The 22,251-nt window shown below is 48.9% G+C and overlaps 2 non-coding genes across 2 annotated transcripts; both read right to left on the minus strand.

Annotated features, from left to right (window-relative positions):
* Positions 1–1,259: 1,259 nt before the first annotated feature.
* Positions 1,260–1,371, minus strand: LOC125966057 (U5 spliceosomal RNA). Its single transcript, XR_007480035.1, has one exon. It is a non-coding gene; the product is annotated as a U5 spliceosomal RNA (small nuclear RNA).
* A 6,736-nt stretch (positions 1,372–8,107) lies between these two features.
* Positions 8,108–8,217, minus strand: LOC125966047 (U5 spliceosomal RNA). Its single transcript, XR_007480026.1, has one exon. It is a non-coding gene; the product is annotated as a U5 spliceosomal RNA (small nuclear RNA).
* Positions 8,218–22,251: the final 14,034 nt, after the last annotated feature.

The following is a 22,251-nucleotide window of genomic DNA, read 5'->3' on the forward strand; positions in this document are numbered from 1 at the left end:
GTGGCTCGTTCCTTGCTCTGAACGGACAGCCAAAACGATTCCTAACACTTACTAATTAAGTCCTAACCAATTCCTGTGTGTGTATGGGGGGGGGGGGGGGGGGGGGGGGGGCAAAGGAACCAATCAGATGGCCCGAATCCATGCATGGCCGATGACGGCAGTGATCAACACAGTGATATTTGAGAATTGAAATGAAGTTTATAGGATTTGCAGACAGTGTACAATCATTATTTAAACAAAAGTAGGCAGGCGCATACATTTGGAAACCCCAACAGAAAAATGACATCAATATTTAGTAGTTCCTCCTTTTGCAGAAATAACAGCCTCTGAACCAGTGGTTCTTAACCTGGATTCGGTCAAACTCTAGGGGTTCGGTGAGTCGGTCTCAGGGGTTTAGCAGAGCCTCCCTCCACTGCGGAGGTCCGAACACACCTGATTTATAAATTCGTGATAACGCATATCTGAACTGGTCTCGCAAAGGCAACAGCAGAAGTACTACTGATTTGCTGGTATATCATTTGTCGTGAATTCATGCATTGTGTTGGTTTTATTCTTTCAACAAGGTGGTGTCCATGCACTTCTGCATAAGTTCCGCTCTAGTCTTCTGGCCCAACTCTTTCGTACATATGATGACCATGGAAAGTTCTTTGCGAATGATCAATCTTTGCCTTTCATGTTCATCGGGACTACCCTTTTAATAGGTACCTACACTGTGTATTTGGATAGAGACTGCTGAAAGGGGACACATATATGCCTCGTGAACTACATGCATTACTGCGGGTGAAGAAGAGTGAACAAATAAGTCAGCAGACAAGCTTGCCGATTTATTAGTGCCCAGAAGAGCAGCACTCTGTTCCGTACTGTAACCTGCTAGGTTTGTTCCCGGTTCTTTATCTTTAATGCTCGATATGCTAACAGCAATTACCAAGAGGCAGCCTTCACAGTTTAACTCTTTAATGTATGCCAGAATGATCGATGCACAGCTGTGGAGCCCTTTCTGCCAGATGCGAAAGAAGGTCCCTCTCTCAGCGCCAAGGTTCCTGCTCTTATACTACTCTGGGCCGCCTTCCTGCAAGGAGGCGACTCTGCCTAATCTGTATGATAACGTGTGACCTTGTCGTCTTAACTGAGAGCGAATTCTACATATGTGCAAAGGGTGTCATAGAGAAGAGAAAGCTAATAAAGCAAGAGAAGGGTTGCAGCGATATAACGGCATAGCTCAAGCTACCCAGCTAAACACATGTGCCAAAGAGGCCTATTCTAACAAACCGTTGGTGAGAATGGCTAGAGATAGACTCTTATTGTTCCTCCCCACGGAAATCTTTAGTAAAAGGCGAACGATTTATTCGATCTGAAGAGAAAAAAGAATGAGCTGATAATCTGGGTGAAAACGGGCCACCCCACTGCTGGTCTCACCAAATTCACAGGCGGTCTCACACTCAAATTGCAGCAACCATTCCTTCTAATATAAACAATAGACGTTCATAGATTTACTATACTTAGAAGGCCTCAACCTAAATAGAAGGTTTAAACGAACGAGTATTTTGTGTTCATTAATGTCTTTTTTACTTAAAACATTGTTGGCGCACAGGATTGTAGGTACCTGATCGAACACATTCTTTCAAACAGCGATTGGGCGTCTATTTTGAGTATTGAAGGTAAAAACAGTTGTATGTCTTGGTACGTGTACTTTTGATATCAGAGAATGGGAAATGATCCCATATCTGTGTTTTATTTGAAAACATGTGATTTCATAACGACACAAATCGGGAAAGAAAATACGATCGTAATTTCTCAAATGATTTCTCAAATTTCAGAAGTGCTCTATATCTCTCGTGTCGCAAATAATTGAGGCTTTTGTCGTTGCAGTGGAGGTGAATTTGGAGTGTAATTCACCTCCACTGCGACGGTGGCGTTCGAGATTTGACATTTGAATATAAATCTGTCCGTTACATTCCGATTGGTAGCGAATATGACATGGACCTGAGGACTGCATTTTAGTGATGAACGAATTCTGATTAATATCATAGCCGGTTTGGGCGTGCCCTTTCAGGGTCATATTTTGTTTCTACCGCTGCCTCGTGGCAGCCAGGCCTAAAAAAAGATGGGAACACCTGAGGGAGGGAGTTTCACCAAGATGAATTTGGAAGAACTTTATGAAATAAAGTTGATGTTAAAACATAGGTGGACGTAATGTCTGGAAGCCTGCGTTCAACAGAAGGCTGTTTGGCAACAGTGAACAACGGACAAATTCAGCAAGGTAATTTACTGACGCCATGACCCAGATTCGTTCCGGTGATGCTACGGCCACAACACTATACGATCATGACCAATATGCAATCGCATACAATAAGTTTAGGGTCTTTTCTTTAGGATCTTCAGCCAAGACACCCATGAAAGAATGTTGATGTTAAAATGTCGGTGGAACTATCCAACTGTGCAGATCCGATGATCCCAAAGATTTGGGGTGAGACAACATTGAAAAAACGTTTTGCTTTGTTTACAGTGTCACTTATTTTGTGGCTTACCTTTTCTTCGTTACACATCTAAAGTATCGTATCATTTTACCTTGCGGCTTATACTACACCGTACATACCATATCACGTCGCCTATTCAACTCATGCATGAGATGCGATCGCTGAAATATTTAGGCGATGGGTTGCTACTCCATTGTGCTCTCCACTCATCATTTCATATCACATCCTCGTCGGTTTCACATTCACATCCAAAGTATCTTGGCACAACATACGTAACATGACTTATCAACACAAGACGAGGTGGCCGAGAGGTTAAGGCGATGGATTGCTAATTCGTTGTGCTCTGCACGCATGGGTTCAAATCCCATCCTTGTCGAAGGCTTGCTTTGAGAGAATATTTGCCACAAACTAAACAGGAAAGAGGGTTCTTACCTGTGTATGTGTTTTGAACTGTCGCTTCCCTGAGAATCTTTGACCACAAACTGAGCAGGCAAAAGGTTTTTCTCACCAGTGTGGGTTCTTGTGTGTCTTTTGAAGTTTCCCATCTCTGAGAATCTTTGGCCACAAACTGAGTAAGAAAAAGGCTTTTCACCTGTGTGTGTTCTTACATGTGTTTCTAAATTTACCTTCTGAGAGAATCTTTGGCCACAAACTGAGCAGGAAAAAGGGTTCTTACCAGTGTGGGTTGTTGTGTGTCTTTTCAAGCTTCCTTTCTCTGAGAATCTTTGGCCACAAGCTGAGCAGGAAACATTTTTTTCACCTGTGTGTGTTCTTCCATGTGTTTTTAAGTTTACCTTCTGGGAGAATCTTTGAAATTCTGCTGGAATGTAATGGGGTCAGCTGGTCTACTATGGGGCTCATTGGTGCAGGGGAATGATTCTCGCCTAGGGTTCTTTGATTGCCCGGGTTAAACTCCCGGACGAGCTCTTCTTTGAAACACTGTTGTCTATCGTTGTGTGGAGTCAAAGTCAAAGTCAAAGTCAGCTTTATTGTCAATTTCTCCACATGCCAAAGACACACAAAGAAACCGAAATTTCGTTCCCCCCTATCCCACGGTGACAAGACATGGCTCACAACAGACAAACAAGTAAACAAGTATAACAAAAGCGTGCTGAATAAATAATGAATAAATAACACAACAATAATAAATAAATAAATAAATAAATAAATAAATAAATAAATAAATAAATAAATAAATAAATAAATAAGAGGAGCAGAAAAAAAAGGAGCAAGTGCGCGTACAGCAGACATTCCCGAAAATAGCGCAACAGTGCCGCACGCTACGCAGAAGGGGGTAGCGAGTTCAGGGCCCTAACAGCCTGGAGAAAGAAGCTGTTGGCGAGTCTGGTGGTGCGGGAGCGCAGGCTCCTGTACCTCTTCCCAGAGGGCAGAAGGTCAAACAAAGAGTGAGCCGGGTGACTCACATCTCTGGCAATCGAGGTTGCCTTGCGGGCGAGATGGGAGGTGTAAATGTCCTTCAGGGAGGGGAGCGAAGCACCAATAGTCTTACCAGCCGTATTCACTATGCGCTGCAGGGCCTTCAAGTTCTGTTCAGTGCAGTTACCACCCCAGACAGCGATGCAACTGGTGAGGACGCTCTCAATGGTGCCATGGTAGAATGTAGACAGGACTGCCTGAGGAGCACATGCACGCCTGAGCTTCCGCAGGAAGTACAGGCGGCGCTGAGCTTTCTTTGCCAGTGACGAGGTGTTTGCGGACCAGGAGAGGTCCTCACTGATGTGCACCCCCAGGAACTTGGTGCAGCTCACCCTCTCCACCACAGCACCGTCGATGATCAGCGGCAGGTGTGTTGTGTGACCCTTCCGGAAGTCAACAATGATTTCCTTGGTCTTATTGACGTTCAGCAGGAGGTTGTTGTCCCTGCACCACGTGGTCAGAAGGTCAACTTCCGACCTGTACCGAGTCTCGTCGCCTTTCGTGATGAGACCCACCAGAGTCGTGTCGTCAGCAAACTTCACTATGTGGTTGTCGCTGTAGGTCGCAGTGCAGTCATGCGTCAGCAGGGTGAAGAGCAATGGACTGAGCACGCAGCCCTGGGGGGCCCCCGTGCTCAGCGTGATGCTGGCGGAGATTTTGTCGCCAACACGCACCACCTGAGGCCTCTGACAGAGGAAGTCCAGTATCCAGTTGCAGAGGGAGGTACTGAGGCCCAGCTCATCGAGTTTGCAGATGAGTCGCTGCGGCACAATGGTGTTGAAGGCAGAGCTGAAGTCCACAAACAGCAACCTCACATATGAGTCCTTTCTCATATGACAGGCCAATGTTACACAGAATGTACCATGGTCTGCAAGCTTTCTTTGAGGCTCGTTGGTCTAGGGCAGGGGTGTCAAACTCATTTTTGTCGCGGGCCACATTGTAGTCAAAGTTTCCCTCGATGGGCCATTATGACTGTCAACCCAAATAAATAAACGCCTCATATTATATACAGTATAAGCTACAAAACAAACTGACAAATAATTGCTTTTTCAAATCAGACTCGTGGAAACTTTTCACATATTTCAAAAATAATTTTAAGAAGATTCTTAAAAGTTCCGACAATTTGCAATGTTAGTATGACATAGATTTAATGCACAATTTGTCGTTGCGGGCCACAGAAAATGATACGGTGGGCCATAACTGGCCCCGGGCCTCGAGTTTGACACCAGTGGTCTAGGGGTATGAATCTTGCTTTGGGTGTGAGAGGTCTGGGGTTTAACTCCCAGATGATCCCTTTGTTAAAACATTGCTGTTGATCAACTAGCCCCATTTCATCTGAGGTGCATGTCACATGGGCTGTCAATTGAAACGAAACGGGTTGTGTTCATTTACCTTGGGTCTCTTGAATCTGTTGTTTCGATTCTCATCACTTGAATCTGCCGTCATGTGTCATCCATTGCGCCACTCACCCTACAAGACTGTATCGACTGTAAACTTGTGTGGAAAACTGTCATTGTCCAAAGGAAGGCTGCTTAGCAACAGTGACCAGCAGACAAATTCATCAAAGTAATTTGATTATACCATAACCCGGATTCGAATGGAACACAACCATTAACCACTACACGATCATGGCCTGTATGCAGTAGCGTTAAATAAGTTGCGCATATTGGCCATGATCATATAGTGGTTAGTACTCGGTGTTGTGGCTGCAGCAACCCTGGTTCGAATCAGGGTCATGGCATACTCAAATAACTATGTGGAATTTGTCCCTTGCTCACTATTGCTGAACAGCCATCTTTTGGACAATGACGATTTTCCTCACGTTTGCGGTCGATAGCCTTAACTTGTAGGGCGAATGGCGCAATGGATAAAGCATCATGGCATATTCAAATAATGTCACCCATTTTTTTTTTGTTTTTCATTTTTGCAAAAGTGTTACACACAAGTTTATAAGCCACATATTCCTGTGGGGCTCGTGGAGCAATGGATAACGCATCTGTCTACAAATCAAAAGATTCCAGGACTCCTGGCCAGCTCACATACCATTTTGTGGTCAACATTAGCTATGTGTAATTTATGTGAACTTTTGGGTTGAAGTAACTCACAGACACCATCAAAAAATAGTCTTTCCAATTTTGTCTGATCTCAAGTCTTAGGAATCATCGGATCTGCGTAGTTATTGGATAGTTCAACCAACATTTTAACATCGACATTCTTTCATGGTCTGCCTGGGTGTCGTGGCTGAAGTTCCTAGAGAAAAGACCCTAAACATGCAACTGCATATTGGCCATAATATAGCAATGAGGCGGCTGCAACCCCAGTTTGAATCTGGTTAATAGCAGAATAAACTTGTTGCAGTTATTTTTTATTCACCCTAAACAGTCTTACGTTGGACCATGACAAATTTACATACACACAAGCTTACAAAAAATGACAACTTCCCGTGGGGCTAGTGGCTTGTTTCTTGCTCTGAACAGACAGGCAAAACGATTCCTAGCATTTACTAATCAAGTCCTAACCAATTCCTGTGTGTATGGGGGGGCAAAGGAACCAATCAGATGGCCCGAATCCATGCATGGCGGATGATGGCAGTGATCAACACAGATATTTGAGAAGTGAAATGAAGTTTATAGGATTTGCAGACAGGGTGCAATCATTATTTAAACAAAAGTAGGCAGGTGCATACATTTGGAAACTCCAACAGAAAAATGACAGCAATATTTAGTAGATCCTCCTTTTGCAGAAATTGTTAAGGATCGGACAGTACAGCCAAGTGCGTAACGACGGACTTTATTTGAAGGGGATGATGGGAACAGCTGGCGCTGGAGCGGCGATCGGGCTGGAGAGGACAACGATTCTGCGAGGGTTTCGAGTAGTCAAGTGAGTCAATTCTCTCCGGGAATGATGAGCGAAGCAGCATCAAGGGACAGACTGGCACTCGGGTCTGCGCTGGCAGCGCTGATATAGCGCTGTCCATGAACCCGTGGCAGGTGACGGTGATCCCACTGACAGGGGGGCGTGGTCCCGTCGCAGGTGGCACCAGCACGTGACAGAAATAACTGCCTCTAAACCAGTGGTTCTTAACCTGGATTTGGTCAAACTCTAGGGGTTCGGTGAGTCGGTCTCAGGGGTTCAGCAGAGCCTCCACTGCGGAGGTCCGAACACACCAGATTTATAAATTCGTGATAAAGCATATCTGAACTGGTCTCGCAAAGGCAATAGCAGAAGTCACACCGATTTGGTGGTATGTCATTTGTCGTGAATTCATGCATTGTGTTGGTTTTATTCTTTCAGCAAGGTGGTGTTCATGCACTTCTGCATGAGTTCCGCTCTATTCTGGCCCAACTCTTTCGGTGCAGCCGTTGTACATATGATGACCCTGGAAAGTTCTTGGCGAATTATCCATCTTTGCCTTTCATGTTCATCGGGTCTACCATTTTAATAGGTATCTACACTGTGTATTTGGATAGAGACTGCTGAAAGGGGAAGCATATATGCCTCGTGAACTATATTTATTACTGCGGGTGAAGAAGAGTGAACAAATAAGTCATCAGACAAGTTTGCCGATTTATTAGTGCCCAGAAGAGCAGCACTCTGTTCCGTACTGTAACCTGTTAGGTTTGATCCCAGTTCTTTATCTTTAATGCTCGATATGCTAACAGCAATTACCAAGAGGCAGCCTTCACAGTTTAACTATTTGATGTATGCCAGAATGATCGATGCACAGCTGTGGAGCCCTTTCTGCGAGATGCGAAAGAAGGTCCCTCTCCCAGCGCCAAGGTTCCTGCTCTTATACTACTCTGGGCCGCCTTTCTGCAAGGAGGCGACTCTGCCTAGCCTGTGTGATGACGTGTGACCTTGTAGTCTTAACTGAGAGCGACTTCTACATATGTGCAAAGGGTGTCATAGAGAAGAGAAAGCTAATAAAGCAAGAGAAGGGTTGCAGCGATATAACGGCATAGCTCAAGCTACCCAGCTAATCACATGTGCCAAAGAGGCCTATTCTAACAAACCGTTGCTGAGAATGGGTAGACGGGGAAGCCTGTAAGTGAGTCCGTCACTCGCATACTCCATCGCTTCTCGGCCTTTTGGCTAAAATCAAGTGTAGTCTCGGTTCTTGGGTTTGAGGGATTAAGAGAGCTGATCATAGAAGAGAGAATTTTAACCATAAAAGTGGTGCCAAAGAGGCCTATTCTAACAAACCGTTGGTGAGAATGGGTAGAGATAGACTCTTATTGTTCCTCCCCACGGAAATCTTTAGTAAAAGGCGAAAGATTTATTCCATCTGAAAAGAAAGAGAGATCTGATAATCTGGGTCAAAACGGGCCACGTCACTGCTGGTCTCACCAAATTCACAGGCGGTCTCACACTCAAATTGTAGCAACCAGTCCTTCTAATACAAACAATAGACGTTGATAGATTTACTATACTTACAAGGACTCAACCTAAATAGAAGGTTTAAACAAGTATTTTGTTTTCATTAATGTCTTTTTTACTTTAAACATCTTTGGCGCACAGGATTGTAGGTACCTGATCAAACCTTCTTTCAAACAGCGTCACCTATCGATTGGGCGTCTATTATGAGTATTGAAGGTAAAAACAGTTGTATGTCTTGGTACGTGTACTTTTGGTATGAGAGAATGGGAAATGATCCCATCTCTGTGTTTTATTTGAAAACGTGTGATTTCATAACTTTATTCAAATCGGGAAACAAAATACGATCGTAATTTCTCAAATGATTTCTCAAATTTCAGAAGTGCTCTATATCTCTCGTGTCGCAAATAATTGAGGCTTTTCTCGTTGCTGGCATGGTTTGGAGTGTAATTTACCTCCACTGTGATGGTGGCGTTCGATATTTGACATTTGAATATAAATCTGTCAATTTACTTTAGAAAGTAAATGTTGTTTTCTAGAAATCTATACTGAGATGTATGAGGAACAACAATCGGGCGTATTCTTAAAAAGACAGACCTACAGCCGACAAAAAGGTTTTGATACGTTCATATCATATGACGAGTCAGGAACGTGGTAATTCCATATTATTTTGCATTGACTAATTTGGTTAATACAGTTTAGCAAGCAAATGCACAGTTCCATAGTACAGTTAATAACATGCTCAAAAGCATTCAGTGTGTCACAGCACCGCAGACCTAAACTCCATGTACGTACGACTGCGTGTGATTTTTGTTTTAATCAGAAAGACCAGGGGAGAGCGCGAACGCAGTCCACGACTGTTGTGTTTATACGGAGTAGAGATGAACACGAATGCAACTTCTTTATTCAGCAACTTTTTATTTTCTCCCCACTCATGTCTTACATAGCAGTACAATGCCCCTGGCGCACCACAGAGCCCCCAACTGTCAACATTATTTGAGACCTCCAATAACAAACTATAGAATATTATAGTTTCAACATACGATAATACCACATCTCCCTTTTTCCAGGGATCATAGGGTAGACTGCCTTTGTCTCGTCAGACCTTAGAGCAGTGGTTCTTAACCTGGGTTCGATCGAACCCTAGGGGTTAGGTGAGTCGGCTTCAGGGGTTCGGCAGAGCTGGTATGTCATTGCCCCGCCCCCGCCCCGCTACCCCCCCCCCCCCCGCCCCCCCGCCCACGGATGGCTGAACACACCTGAATATCGTGTAAATTCGTGATAACGCATATCTGAACTGTTCTTGCAAAGGCAACAGCAGAAGTCACACTGATTTGCTGGTATGTCATCCCCCCCTATATAGAGGGGTTCGGTGAATGTGCACATGAAACTGATGGGGTTCGTTTAACTCGCCCCCCAAAGAGGGGTTTGTTGAATGCACATATGGACCTGATGGGGTTCGGTACCTCCAAAAAGGTTAAGAACCACTGCCTTAGAGGATTATTCTGCCTCTTGTGTAGAAAGGTCTGTTCCTAACTTTTGCCAAGGTCTTTCAGGGCACCCTGATGGCACGAGTGCCTCTTTTGGGTTGTGTCGCTCTTGTATGCATGTCCTGCAGTTCAGTACCATTTTGTTCACTTGCTGGCTGAGTCCCGGCCACCACACAGATTGACGTGCACGTGATTTACATTCCAGGACACCTAAGTGTCCTTCGTGTAATTTGAACAGCACGTCGTTCCTCATTGCGGAAGGTATTACCAGTCGTGTGTCCTTTAGCATCTTTCACTGTTAATGTGGCTCGCTCCGGCCAGTCATTTTTTAGCGCTGGTTCCTGTTTTGCATGTGCTGGCCATCCTTCCATGCACATGGTCATGACACGCGAGCAGACACTGTCGGCTTTCAACTGCTCTTTCAGGTTTTCTGTATATGATGAGCTGACAGGTAGACTCTCAGTGACACAGTCCACAAATATGTTTGTGCTCTCCATCAGCTCCTGGTCATCAGTGGACATGCGTCATTTTACAGGTTGCACGTGAAAGTGTGTCTGCTGTCCAAAGCGACTTTCCTGGTACGTGCACGATGGAGTATGAGTAGCGCATCACCCTCATCCTGAAACCCTGGATTCTCTGTGGCAAAAGATCCAGTGCTTGGGCTCCAAGCAGGATGAGAAGGGGTTTATGGTCGGTCTCCAGGCAAAACTCCTTTCCAATGAGGAAATCCCGAAACCGTTCACAGGCCCATGTGAGGCCCATGTGAGGCCCAGAGCTTCCTTCTCCACCTGTGTGTATCGTTGCTCAGTTGGAGTGAGTGACCGTGATGCGTAAGACACAGGCTTCCATCCTTCCCCTCATTTCTGAAGAATTACGCCCCCCAACCCATATGATGATGCATCAGCAGATACTTTGGTGTCTCTGCCCGGGTCATACATAGCCAGCACCGGAGGAGAGGACAGAGCTTTCTTTAGGTCTTCAAATGCTGCTTTTGTCCTTTTGGGGCACGACCACCATGCCGGCACACCAATCAGTTGGCTCCTTCACCCGACTAATGACGCCCAGAGCTTCCATGCGCTGGAGCTCTCTCTTGACTTCACCCACCAGTGGTAGTGGAATCCTCCTGGTTTTTTTTACTGAATATGGCACGGCACCTGGCTTGACCTTTATGGTGTATGTTTGTTGTAGCTAACCCAGACCGCTGCGCAACTTGGGGTAACTTGCCTTGAAAGTCTCCATGTCTATGCTGTCGACTCGGATAAGCAAGCCAAGAAATGTGCTCTGGTTTTGATCAATATATCAGTGTTTTTTTTCATTTGCCGTTCTCATCCCTGATGTTTAGCTCTGCTTCAAAATGAGGCTTGTCATCTTTCTGTGGCAACTGTGATTTTTTTCTGTGGCTCATCACCTGACACCTACCCACAGTTTGCGGTGTATTTGTCTCCCTAGACTCAATATATATATTTGTGTGTGTATATATAAACAGTGATCTCCAAGAACCACCATCATGTGTTTTTTTTTTTTAACAACGATTACTTCTAGAACATTCCTTGAAAATAATACGTCCTCATCAGTGAGTTGTTTTAGAACAGGCCTGTCGGCTACTCATGTGGTAGTTGGGGGCTGCCTTTTGCCGATGGGCACAACTGTAGTGAATGCAAACTTCCTGTGTTGCAGAGAAGAACCAGCGGACACACATAGTCATTGCTTTTCTTTTTGTACCTTTAATCAGAAATCTGCTATTGGCTGTAATGAAGATTTGGCACACAAAACGTACCTATATTCCTGGACTTGGACTCGGTCGGACTCTGTCATTTTTGCCGGACTCGGACTCAGACTCGGTGCTGATTTTGACCGAGTCCACCGAGTCCGACAATAAAAAAATCACGTTCAATTTTATTTTCATCATGCTGCTCAGAATGCGAGTAGGAATACTGTCCACAGCCCTGCTTACGATCAATGCGGCCACGTTGAGTTGCACTTAGGCTAATGTTTACATTATGTACCAATGTCAAGGACGATTATGTCACCCAGCTTATATCATTGATGTGTTTCGATAGTTGTGGGGTCGTCACTAATTATTTGTGTTTAGATAAATGTCTGAGCTATAATGGTGTAATTAATGATTAAAAAATATTATCTTACATGTCCCGTGTTTCAGAATGGTTATTTAATTGGGCAAGAGTGTTTTCAAGCGTTTTGCCTCATGCCAATGGCACTCAGGGCTAAGGGTGGGCTTCAATGACCATTTTTGTAAAGCCACGCATTTAATACCATGTCAAATAATATATTAGAGTGTAGGTTATGTTCCAATGTATCCACTTCTATCGGTTAAATTGTCAACCGTACATTTATGACTATGCCTCGAGTGATCTACGTTATGAACTAGCACAACTCCGGTGGGGCAGGGAAAATGTTATCGATCCGACGTCCGATTGGAACGTCGCCTCACTTTTACGTCCGCCCTCTCAGCAAGGGATCCTATATAAGCCGAACCAGCCAGTGTGAAAGCAGTTGCGTTCGTTCTGATAGATTTTGATCTAAATTAGCCTTGACTAAAGACGAAGCAGTCACATGAATTAACGGAAAAAATTGACAGCCGGACTGGGACCCGGACTCGGTGGTCAAGAGGCCGGACTCGGTGCAAAAATCCGACCGAGTCCACAGCCCTGGCTCAAACCTCATTGAATAAAGTACATAAGCAGACAAGTATATTCACATATTAAATAAATAAAAGAAACATTTTAAACATATAATTATACCTACACACCAAATCAATAAAGAAGACATTGTCACGTGCTGGTGCCACCGGCGACAGGACCACGCCCCCCTGTCAATGGAATCGCCGTCACCTGCCACGGGCTCATGGACAGCACTATATCAGCGCCGCCAGCGCAGACCTGAGTGTCAGTCTGTCCCTTGATGCTGCCTTGCTCATCAGTCCCGAAGCTACGGACCCGCTTGACTACTTGGAACCCCCGCAGAATCGTTTGTCCTCTCCAGCCCGATCGCCGCTCCAGCGCCCGCTGTTCCCATCATCCCCTTCTCCAATAAAGTCCGTCGCTACGCACTTGGCTGTACTGTCCGTTCCCTTACAGTACAGACTGACCAACGCTATGCAGCCAGCGAACGACGAGACGGCATTGAGTCGACTGGAGCGAGCCGAGACCGCCGTCAGCAGCCTGTCTGCCGACATCCGGCACCTGATCAAGGTTGGTCAGCAGCAACAGCTACAGCAGCAGGAGATGGCCCAAGCCCTCCAGAGACTGTCGGTGGCTGCGTCCCCGGCTGTCACGGTACCCCCGCACCGCTCGTCTGCCGAGGCCAGGACGCTCGTGGACGTCCCGGAGCCCCGCCTTGGCAACATCGAGAAGTTTAACGGCGATCCCAAGCACGTGAGGGCATTCGTGACGAACTGCCGCATAATGTTCAGCCTCCAGCCAATCACGTTTTCGTCGGAATCAGCCAAGGTCGGGTTCGTCCTAACCCACCTCACGGGCGAGGCGCGGCTGTGGGGCCTGGCCGAATATGAAAGGATGGCCCCGGCTTGCGATTCCTTCGACGCCTTCGCGGAGGAATTGCTCCGCCTGTTCGACCTGGGATCCGCCGCCGAGGACGCCGCCGAGGAACTGGCGACGCTGCGTCAAGGTAGCCGATCGGTCGCAGAGTACGCCCTTAAGTTCCAGACGTTGGCCGGCAGCAGCGGATGGAACACGCCGGCGCTCGTTAGCACCTTCCTAAACGGACTCGCTGAGTACATGAAAGATGGACTGGTTGCGTACGATCGCCCGCGAACCCTGAGGGGCGCGATGGACTTGGCGGCCCGAGTAGACCGGCGGATCCAGACGCGGCGGCGCGATCGGGAGAGGAGGTCCCCGCGAAACCCGTGTGGTCACATTCCTCCGTCTGCTGGGGACCCGCCAACCACACCACCCGCCGAGCCCATGGATCTGGGAGGGGCTCGGGTTCCCTCGGAGGAGCACCGTCGACGCCCCTCACTGGGCTTGTGTTTTTACTGTGGGGAGGGGGGCCATCGGGTGGCGGGGTGCCCGTTAAAGAGGCCGGAGCTCACGCGGCGTCGGGGGATCCGCGTGAGCTCGACCAGCACCGGCTCTCCCAGCCCCAGCACGCTCACGCTACAGGCACGCGTCCAGCTCGCGGCGGGCGACCAGAACGTGGCGGCCTTGGTGGATTCCGGCGCGGAGGGGAACATCATGGACATTAGCCTGGCACGCAAGTGGGGTGTCGGCTTCCTCCCTCTGAGCCCGTCTATTCCCGCACGTGCCATTGATGGCCGTCTGATCGGCGAGGTGGCTTTCGTGACGGAACCAATTAAGTTATTGCTCTCGGGCAATCACCACGAGACCATCCAGTTTTTTCTTCTCTCCCTCCCAGGACAGCAGCTCATACTGGGGCACCCTTGGTTGCGGCAGCACAACCCGGTGCTGGACTGGGAGGTGGGGGTTGTTCGGCAGTGGAGCGAACGCTGCCATCAGGCGTGCCTGAAGGCGGCCACCAGCCCACTCAGCAGAGCCCCGCCGAGGTACAGTCCCGACATCCCCAATGTCCCAGCGTTTTATCACGAGCTCAAGGAGGTTTTTAGTAAAGCCAGGGCCACTTCTCTTCCTCCACACCGGTCCTACGACTGCGCTATCGAGCTGTTACCCGGCACCTTCCCTCCCAAAGGACGCGTCTACTCCCTGTCCGCTCCTGAGCGCCGGGCTATGGAGGAATACATCCGGGAGTCCCTGGCAGCCGGTATCATACGACCGTCCTCTTCACCTGCGGGAGCGGGGTTCTTCTTCGTGAAGAAGAAGGAGGGCACGCTACGCCCGTGTATCGACTACCGGGGACTAAACGAGATCACTGTGAAGAACCGATACCCTCTGCCTCTTCTGTCTTCCGCCTTCGAGAGCCTTCAGGGAGCCACCATTTTCACCAAGCTGGATCTTCGCAACGCCTACCACCTAATCCGCATCCGGGAGGGAGACGAGTGGAAGACGGCTTTCAACACCCCGAGCGGACACTACGAGTACTTGGTGGTTCCGTTTGGGCTCACCAACGCCCCAGCGGTTTTCCAGTCACTGATTAATGACGTGCTACGAGACATGCTGGACAAATTTGTGTTCGTTTATTTAGACGACATCCTCATTTTCTCACGCTCGCTCCCTGAGCACATCAAGCATGTACGGGCGGTGCTGCGCCGTCTCCTTGAGAATTCGCTCTACGTGAAGGCGGAGAAGTGCGAGTTCCACGCCTCCTCTGTCAGATTCCTCGGCTATGTGGTGCGTGAGGGATCCATCGAGATGGACCCTGGGAAGGTGCAAGCGGTCACGTCATGGCCTGTTCCCGAAACACGCAAGCGACTGCAATAGTTCTTAGGGTTCGCGAACTTTTATCGCCGTTTTATCCGTGGATACAGCACAGTGGCCGCGCCCCTCACCTCCCTTACCAGCCCCGCCTCCCCGTACAAATGGACGGAACGGGCAGAACGGGCATTTCAGGAGCTTAAGAGGAGGTTCACATCCGCTCCCATCCTCAGGGTTCCCGATCCCGACAGACAGTTCGTGGTAGAGGTGGACGCCTCGAACGTGGGTGTCGGGGCGGTGCTGTCTCAACGTAGCCACCAAGACGATCGCCTCCACCCGTGCGCCTTCTTTTCTCGCCGTCTGTCGGCCTCGGAACGAAACTATGACATCGGGAATCGGGAGCTCCTCGCCGTCAAGTTGGCCTTGGAGGAGTGGCGGCATTGGCTGGAGGGCGCCACCACTCCGTTCATCGTCTGGACCGACCACCGCAACTTGGAGTATCTGCGATCGGCCAAGAGGCTGAACGCAAGACAAGCACGGTGGGCTCTGTTCTTTGACCGGTTTGAGTTCTCTCTTTCCTATAGACCGGGTTCCCGTAACGCGAAGGCGGACGCCCTGTCGCGTTTGTTTCCTGGGGGGGAGGAGGGACAGGGTCCGCCTCCCACTATCCTCCCGAGCTCAGTTCGGGTGGCGGCTCTTACATGGGAGATCGAACGCCAAGTGGAAGCCGCATCACGCGATCAACCCGGCCCCAGCAACTGCCCGGAGGGTCGCCTGTTCGTCCCTGAAGGTCTGCGGTCGTCCGTGCTGCAATGGGCGCACGACTCACGCCTGGCCTGTCATCCCGGCGCGGCACGCACGAGGTACGTGGTGGCACAGCGTTTCTGGTGGCCCACCTGGCAAGTGGACACCAGCGATTACGTCAGAGCCTGCTCAATTTGTAACCGCTACAAGACGTCTACTCGTCCTCCGGCCGGGCTGCTTCAACCCTTGCCGGTCCCCCAGCGTCCCTGGTCTCACCTGTCGATCGACTTTGTCACGGGCCTCCCCCCCTCTGAGGGAAACACGGTGGTCCTCACGGTGGTGGACCGTTTTAGCAAAATGACGCATTTCATCCCTCTGCCTAAGCTCCCATCTGCGAAGCAGACGGCGTCCATCATGGTGCGGGAGGTGTTTCGCCACCACGGTCTCCCACAGGACATCGTGTCAGACCGAGGACCTCAATTCGCTTCCACCTTCTGGACGGAGTTCTGCCGACTCCTCGGCGCCACGGCCAGCCTCTCCTCGGGGTTTCACCCTCAGTCCAACGGTCAAGCGGAGCGCCTGAACCAGGAACTGGGCAGGTCTCTCCGATGCATGGCCGCCGGGGACCAGCGCGGGTGGGTCCAACAGCTTCCCTGGGTAGAGTACGCTCACAATTCCCTCCCCAGCTCGGCTACTGGACTTTCGCCTTTCCACTGCGTCTTCGGGTACCAGCCACCCTTGTTCGCCCACCAGGAGCGTGGTGCGGCGTGCCCGTCGGCCCAGGCTTGTGTCCGCCGTTGTCATCGCGCCTGGGCGAGGGCCCGGGTCACTCTTCTCCGCTCTGTTTCAGGCTACGCCCGCCAGGCGAACAAGCACCGGACACCGGCTCCGGAGTACAGAGTGGGGCAGCGTGTGTGGCTCTCGACGCGGGATTTGCCGCTGCGAGCAGGATCCCGCAAACTGGCGCCCCGCTTTGTTGGACCGTTCCCTATTCAGAAGGTGATTGGCCCGGCCGCAGTCCGTCTTCTCCTTCCAGAGTCCCTGAAGGTTCACCCCACGTTCCACGTGTCCCGTGTGCGGCCCATCCATGAGAGCGCGTTGGCGCCGGCGCCCGTTCCGCCGCCGCCGCCCCAGCTCGTTGAGGGGGGCCCGGCTTACGCTGTCCGCTCCCTGCTCCGATCGCGGCGGCGCGGTCGTGGTCTCCAATACCTCGTGGACTGGGAGGGTTATGACGACGCGCACCGCTCCTGGGTTCCGAGCCGCTGGATACTCGACCGTTCGCTCATCACGGAGTTCCATCGCTGCCATCCGGACCAACCGGGTCCTCGGCGCGGGCGCCCGAGGAGGGACGAGGGGAGGTCTTGCCCGCCGGTACCGGGGTCTTCTGCTCCCGTTTCGGCGGTGTGCTGACCCCCCCACCTGGTCGCCCGGGGAATTGCCTTCCTTTTTTGTTTTTTTTGTTTTGTTTTTGGTTCCTGGGGACGTCGGGAGCCGTCCCTTGTGGGGGGGGTTCTGTCACGTGCTGGTGCCACCGGCGACAGGACCACGCCCCCCTGTCAATGGAATCGCCGTCACCTGCCACGGGCTCATGGACAGCACTATATCAGCGCCGCCAGCGCAGACCTGAGTGTCAGTCTGTCCCTTGATGCTGCCTTGCTCATCAGTCCCGAAGCTACGGACCCGCTTGACTACTTGGAACCCCCGCAGAATCGTTTGTCCTCTCCAGCCCGATCGCCGCTCCAGCGCCCGCTGTTCCCATCATCCCCTTCTCCAATAAAGTCCGTCGCTACGCACTTGGCTGTACTGTCCGTTCCCTTACAGACATAACTAGACATTTTTGATAAGTGGTAATGAGAAAGGTTTTTATAACTTTATGATCTGATATATATATTTCTGAGCACTTTGAAATAACAAATGTTTTTTGATATATTGCCTGAATAGCTTAATGACCCTTAAGGAACTGTTCAATGCATGCCTGATGATTTTCTAAATCACGGACACTGCCAAAGTCGTCTAAAAATGTTCAGTACTTGATTGTATCTTATGTTTTGACTAATTCTAGACACCAGTTTTCGATTACTACTGAACGTTCTGGACAGAGGGAAATATTTTGCCTAACAAAGAAAAGATATGGTTGAAAGCATGATTAAACTAAGAATATGATGACGTAAGCAAGTACATGGAGATCAAAAGAACAAACAAACAAAAACATGGTAAGTGGTGAGTACAAACTTTGCATGGTCAGGGAACATTAATAAATAGGTAGATGATGTCACAGCCAAAAGCTCACATAATTCCGTACAAAATGACAAAATTGAAAGAATGATGAATGGATGAGGTGGAACAGTATATGTGCAAGAATGTTTACAGGAAGGTCACTTGGAGATAAAACCAGCAGGTGCCAGAGGGAGACAGCCAAGCCAAAGACGATCGTCAAGGCTGAAAGACGGAAAGGACAACAACAGCCCCCACAAATCGAATCTCCCATAATCAGCACCCAACCCCACGGAACCAGCTCTCACCGAACCAGCACCCACTCCCATGGAATCAAACTCTCCTGTGAACTTGCCCCACCCCAAAGACTCATCACCCATCAAACTCGGCCCACACTGGCCGACTGAATATAAGCTGACCAAAGAACCTTGAAGGTGGCCTTTTCTGAATGGAGACTTTGCGCTCTTGAAAGGCCCAGCGCTGTATTGTACTTTCCTGAAGACAGAGCTTTCTGAACAAGAATTGTGATTGAACTCAACCAACCTGTGTAAGTCTAATTTCTGCTTCAGTGTCTTAGCATTTTCCTAAATCTGAAGAAATCAAACGAGCACACAGTGAGTAAATTGGATAACTGGTGATTGGCAATGACTTTTGCCGTGAGGCGCAGATAGTGCACTCCCTAAATTGTGGACAAAATCCAACAGGTGCATGAACTCAATCTGTTCTTCAACAGATTTGATTCCGCCTCCCCCCCACCCCTTCACCTCGCTCCGCATCTTTTTCTACCACCTTCGACACTCCAGCCCCCCCGCCAGCTCACCAACCCCCTCCCCCGGAGTCACTCTTCTGTCTCCTGTCTCCACTCCATCACCCCGGTCTTCCGACATCCCCCTCTTCTTTACAGATCTTCAGGTTCACTTCAGAAAGATCAAAGCAGGGAAGACCCCGGGCCCAGACGGCATCTGGCCGAGACTGCTCAGGGATTGTGCGGACCAGCTGAGTGGTGTGGTCAGGTACCTGTTCAACCTAAGCCTGAGCCTGAACAAGGTCCCAGTACTGTGGAAGACCTCCTGCGTGGTCCCTGTACCAAAGGTGCCATGCCCCAAGGAGCCTAACCACTTCAGGCCTATTGCCTTGACTTCCCACCTGATGAAGACTATGAAGAGGATCATCCTGGGTCACCTGCGTTCACTAGTGGGAGCGCAGCTGGACCCCCTGCAGTTTGCTTACCTGCCTGGTGTTGGGGTGGACAATGCATTGATTTATTTACTGCACAGAACACTGCTTCACCTGGAGGACAACAGGAGCACTGGGAAGATCATGTTCTTTGTTTTCTTCAGCGCTTTTAACACCATCCAGCCGTCACTGCTTAGGGTGAAGATGGAGAAGGCGGGTGTGGACCAGTGCCTGACTGCATGGACAACGGACTTCCTCACCGACCGGCCGCAGTTTGTGAGGTTACATCGCAGTGAGTCCGACGTGGTGCACTGCAGCACTGGTGTCCCCCAGGGTAGGGTGCTCCTTTCCTTTTCACCCTGTTCACGTCAGACTTTACCCACGACACCGCACACTGCCAAATCCAGAAGTTCTCCGACGACATGGCCATTGTTTGAAATGTCGCAGAGGGGAACGATCTGGAATATAGGTTGGTCATCAAGGACTTTGTCAGCTGGTGTGAGCTCAACCAGCATCAGGTGAACAACACCAGCAAGACGAAGGGGTTGATTGTGAGCTTCGGGAGGACAGCACCCATCTTCACTCCAATGAACATCCAGGGATCGGACAGTGAGGTAGTGGAGAACTACAAATTCCTGGGTGTTCGCCTTAACAACAAACTGGACTGGACTGGACTGATCACACCCATATCCTGTACAAAAAGGGCCAGAGTCGCCTCCATCTGCTGAGGAGACTGAGGTCCTTCGGTGTGTGCAGGGCTCTCCTCCGGACCTTCTATGACTCTATGGTGGCCTCGGCCATCATCTACGCTGTGGTCTGCTGGGGTGGGGGCAGTAGTGACCGGGACAGGGGGGGACTGAATAAGATGCTCAGAAGAGCGAGCTCTGTTCTGGGCTGTCCCCTGGACTCCATTGAGGTTGTGGGTGAGAGGAGGACGTTGATTAAGCTTAAATCCATCATGGACAACACCTCTCACCACCTCCATGAGAGTGTGCGGTTCCTGAGCAGCTCCTTTAGCGGCAGACTTTTGCACCCTCGGTGTAGGAAGGAACGGTTCCTCAGGTCCTTCATTCCCTCTGCTGTCAGACTTTACAACATGCATGCCGCCTGATAAAATGAATGTGTTTCGTCTCTACTAGCAGCACTTGTGTTTATCCTTGTCTGTTATTTACCCTTTTTTGTAATTCTGGCACTTGTTTTATTCTTGCACTCGTATTATTATTGCACTGATATGCGCTGCTGTGACAAGTGAATTTCCCTGCTGTGGGATGAATAAAGTTCAATCAATCAGTCAAGAGTTGGTTCAGACTGAAGTCAAGTTTTTGATTTCAAAGCATGACACGTTAAATTGACTATGAAAGGGATCGTCTGAGCCGAAGTCAGGTGCCTTATCCATTAGGCCACATCGCCATGTGAAATACTCCATGTTTTCAGTGTGGCCTTGATAAGACTGTTTAACGGTTCCCAACAAGCAAGGATGCCCAATGTGGGAACCGAACCCACGGCCCTGAGTTTAAGAGTCGCATGTTCTCCCCACTGAGCTAACCAGGCTTTTCGACCTTGGAATTGTTTCATTTTTTCATTTTTTTTGAATGGGTTAGGGGAAATAGAGAAATGTTTTAAGTGTGGCCTCTGAAACACATCTATTGATAAGACTAAAGAATCAAAGGTTCCCGACAAGTGTGGGCTGCCCAATATGGGGATAGAACCCACAACCCTGAGATTAAGACTTGCATGCTCTACCACCTGAGCTAACCAGGCTTCTCCTATTAAGAACTGTTTCATTCTTTCACTTTTTTTAATGGGTTTGGTTCACGAAAACCAGAAGCCACGTTTTAAATCTGGCCTCTGAAACACATTCGTTGATAAGACTAAACATTTAAAGGTTCCCAACAAGTGGCAGCTGTCCAATGTTGTCTCTAGTTGGAAACCCCAGCCCGAGTTGGAAACCCTAATTGGAAACCCTTGCCCCAGTTGGAATTCCTAGTTTGAAACCCTACCCGGAGTTGGAACCCTAGTTGGAAACCCTAGCCCTAGTTGGAAATGCTGGCTCTAGTGTGCAATAGAGAAAGCATTTTTTCTTTTGGTTTTTGTCACTTTGTTGCACTGAAAATGGAGATTGGGGGGGAGTCAGCACAACAAAAAAGAAATCAGAAACCAAAACCTTTCTGACAGTATAGAAAAGAATAATAAATAATACATAGAATAAGGTTTACTGTCTGTGAAGTTGAGTTTAATTGAAATGGCCAGTGGTTGAATCAATTTTACAGTAAAATAGCTCTGTAAAACCAACTATTCATGGCCTCGGTAGCGCAGGCGGTAGCGCGTCAGTCTAGTAAACTGAAAGTCGTGAGTTCAACCCTCACATGGGGCTATGTCTTATTTAGTCCTAACCCTAACTCGAGCCCTTGTTGGAAACCCTAGCCCCAGTTGGAAACCCAACTTTGAGAATGGTCAGACAGAAGTACCTTTTTCTTTTGATGAAGTTCAGTTTGATGGAAATGGCCGGTGGTTGAATCAATTTTACAGTAAAATAGAATTTTAAGACAGGTGCCACAAATTCTCGTTGGCGCAGGCGGTAGCGCGTCAGTGTCGTAATCTGAAAGTCGAGAGTTTGATCCTCACACGGTGCATGATTTATATATATTCCAACCCTAAATCTAGCCCTACCTGTAAACCCTAGTCCTAGTTGGAAATCCTAGCCCTAGCCTAGTTAAGTTTGATCAAAATGGGCGGTGGTTGAATCAATTTTACAGTAAAAAACAATTGCACAAATTGCAAATGCATAGCCTCGTTCGCGGAAGTGGTAGTGTGTCAGTCTCATAATCTGGAGGTCGTAAATTCAACCCTCACACAGGGCACACTTTTATATAGTCCTAACTCTAGCCCGAATTGGAAACCCTCATCCTCGTTGGAAGCCCCAGTTGGAAACCCTGGCCACAATTTGAAACCTTAGTTGGCTTCCCTAACCCGAGTTGGAAACCCTAGTTTCAGAATGCTCAGACTAAAAGTCACTTTATCTTTCTGTGA

Source organism: Syngnathus scovelli, unplaced genomic scaffold, assembly GCF_024217435.2.
Source record: "Syngnathus scovelli strain Florida unplaced genomic scaffold, RoL_Ssco_1.2 HiC_scaffold_30, whole genome shotgun sequence".
In the NCBI taxonomy this organism is placed as follows: domain Eukaryota; kingdom Metazoa; phylum Chordata; class Actinopteri; order Syngnathiformes; family Syngnathidae; genus Syngnathus; species Syngnathus scovelli.